The sequence below is a fragment of the Trifolium pratense genome, linkage group LG3 (assembly GCF_020283565.1).
Source record: "Trifolium pratense cultivar HEN17-A07 linkage group LG3, ARS_RC_1.1, whole genome shotgun sequence".
Taxonomy (NCBI): domain Eukaryota; kingdom Viridiplantae; phylum Streptophyta; class Magnoliopsida; order Fabales; family Fabaceae; genus Trifolium; species Trifolium pratense.
In genome coordinates, this window is record NC_060061.1 from 29,891,244 (window position 1) to 29,894,708 (window position 3,465).

Below are 3,465 nucleotides of genomic sequence, written 5' to 3' on the forward strand. Positions count from 1 at the left end.
TTATTCAGATATATTAAGGATGATTCAAGTATTTAAGTTGTAATATATATGCTTGACATTGAAGGATATAAAAATCCCTTATTTACACTTTACTGTCTTCTTTATTTTCCTAACCTAGTCTTCTAGTTTGCTCTAATATTTCGATAGCTATAGAACCCTATCATTATTGGTGCTTTCATTTTGGTCATCAATGCCTCCTAAACCTACAAAACATTTACACAACGATTTTGATGAAGCTATTCAAGCTACAAATCAACACATGAATGAATGTGTTTATTCATAGTCATAACCAAACCCTAGAAAACAACCACAATACGGGGATGCAATTGGGTCAAATGCACACTAGATTGGACAACCGACATCAACTGACGAATGCTAGATTTGAGACAATCACCTCTCTCCTCCAAAGAGTCTGAATGGCTTCTTATGCGGTTACTCCACCACCACCACCACCACCACCACTCTCACCACAACTGTTTGTGGGTGCCATACAATTCACACCTCCATCGTTTTCAAATCACACTTCCCTTCAACAATCACACATTTTCCTCCCATTTATGCAAAACCATAACACTCCACACTTTTCCCAAACCAACCCCCAACCCTCTTACAAAACACCACATATTGAGCTTCTCATATTTACTATGCATTAACTTTGAGGTCAATGCTACCGTGGACCACCTTCACAAGTGGTCCACCGTGGACAAGTGATCTACCGAATATGAATTTTACGAACCACTTGATGAAGGGGTTCATGTTAGAAGGCCAATGCTACGTGGACCACCTTCACAAGTGGTCCATCGTGGACTAGTGATCTACCGAATATGAATTTTACGAAATTCACTGTTGGATTGAAAGTTTATATCGTATAAATCATCCATAAATTTTTTGAAAATAATTTGATATGTTATTGAGACCCATCAAGATTTACGTTATTTAATAAACCGTTAATCTTGATGTGTCTGAATAACATATCAAATGATTTTCAATTTTTTTAAATTTTTCTATGGATGATCTATATGATATAAACTTTCAATCCAACGGTGAATTTTGTAAAATTCGTATTCGTTATAATGTTATTCATGACTGATCCACCATGGACCATGGACCACTTGATGAAGTGGTCTATGTTAAAATTTACCTAAATTTGAACCTATTATACTTTCAATTAATGAATAAACATTATGCCAAATCATTTGTTCATTATTTTTATGATCAACTTTGTCATCAATTAATAGTAATATTATGTTGTTTTTTCTTGTTTCCATGTCTCTCATGAAAGGTTGATAAAATCTATTTATGTTAGATTGTTTATTGAGTAGTCTAAAGGGACAACGACGACATATGTATTTATGCCCAAAAAAACCTTTAAAATGTGACCGACCGATTTTCATAATGCTTTCTTGAATCACCATATAAGTGCTTAAAACTTAAATTATACATATATACAAAAGTTTATGTTTTTTTCATCAAAATGAGAAAAGATATGTCTAAAATTCTCAAGTTTGTGTATGATGTTATATTCTTTATTTCCCTATTTTTTATTGTAAGGATAGTATACTCTGGTACGGCCTTTCTCCCATCCTTTTCAAAATTTTCACCTTATTATCTTATACATAATTTTTCATTCATTTTCATTAACACTTATTACTTCTTATACAGGAAATTCGTTTCATTGTCTTCACGACGAGGATTGTACATACCATTGTCCTATTGATACAATTTTTGATTGTAGTAATAATCAATGTCGATGTATTGAGAAGTTCCAGTTAAGTTGAATATTAATTATATATTATTTCTAAGCCTACAATTTTAGACCTAATGTTTTTTTTTATAAGCAAAAATGAATTATAAGGAGTACAAGGGGTACTCAACCCTTACAATTCAAGAACAAACACCTTATGTGCGTTGAAAACACTTTAAAGGATTATCACATCAATCAGAGAAAGCTAAATTTGCATTGCTTCCTACTCGGCTTATAAACCAAGACCAGGATATAAAGATAATTTGATCCACTAAAAAAGGAACATTAACAAAAGCACCTCTAAATAAAATGTTATTACGCATACGCCAAAAACTCCACTTTGTTGCCAACCATATAATATGTTGGGAACGCTTGCTGATTTTGCCTTTTGTTAGTTCACAAACTGATAAAAATGATGCTGAACATCTAATGAAGATATGAAGCTCAAATCCATCCACCTAAATATGTAATTCCAAATTTGAGTAGCAACACAACAATTAACAAAGACATGGTGAGTATCCTCTTCCTCTTCCTCTTTGAAACATAAAACGCAGCTCCTTTCGCTATTATTAGTAACAACTTCTTTGCTGAATAAATCCTTCCTAGTGGGTAATTTTTCAAGTAATAACCTCCAACCAAAAATACTAACTTTCGAAGGAACATTATTCTTCCAAAGGCTCTTCAGAACATTCGCCGTAAAGCTATCAATTTCCTCCAACGCGCATCTGTTTGGCAACTGCACATACGCGGATTTTACGGTGAAAAAACCAGCTGTATTAGGCATCCATTTTCGCCTATCTCTGCTGTCATTAGATAGCCGAACCTGCTGCAGCAACATCATCAACTCTGCTGCTGATTCAACCTCCGAATAGGTGAGCTCGTCTATCCACAACAGTTTCCATGACCAAATATCTCCATCCCAAGAATATTGATAATCTATATGTTTAACAGAATAAAAATGATTTTTTTATATTATACGCAATTTAAATCGACAATTTTTTTTATAAAAAAATTAAACTTTTTTATATCAAGGACCACTAACAGTCCTAAATGGAGAGGCCATTCCCGTGGTGCAGAATAGATTATCAGACGCAGGCTTCGGTGATTTGGTACTTATTCCCATGGGGGCTGACAAAGTTTTTGTTAGGAGCTCGGAGAGGGTGGATGCTTTGTTAATTGTGAATGGAGCAAAGGAATTTTTTAAACTCGTTTTTTCGCATTGGATACGATGGGACCAGGATGTGACGCCTTATCGGAGAGGGGCTTGGGTTCGTCTGTATGGTGTTCCGTTGAATGCTTGGAATACCAACTTCTTCAAGCTGTGTGTCCTTGACTGTGGAAGCTACTTACGCACGGATAAGTGTACTGCTGATAAGGATAGATTGGATTTTGCTCGGGTTCTTGTTGCTACGCTGACTTGGGTATCATTAAAAGTGTGGTGAATGTTCTGGTGGACGGCGCACAGGTAGAAATTCAGATTGTGGAGGAATTGGGGTATGCTTTGGGAGAGGACACTTGTCTCTTTGAGGAGGAGAGCGAGACTGAAGAGTACCAATCCGAATTTGGAGAGAGGCATGATGATCTGGAAGCTCGTCGCAATATTGACGTTATGGTTGAGAGTTTAGTGGAGGGGATGGGGACCGATGATTGCGTTGATCTTCAAGTTCGGGGAGATGTTGAGATGACAGATAAGAAAGAGGTTAGTCAGGACGCAGAGAAAG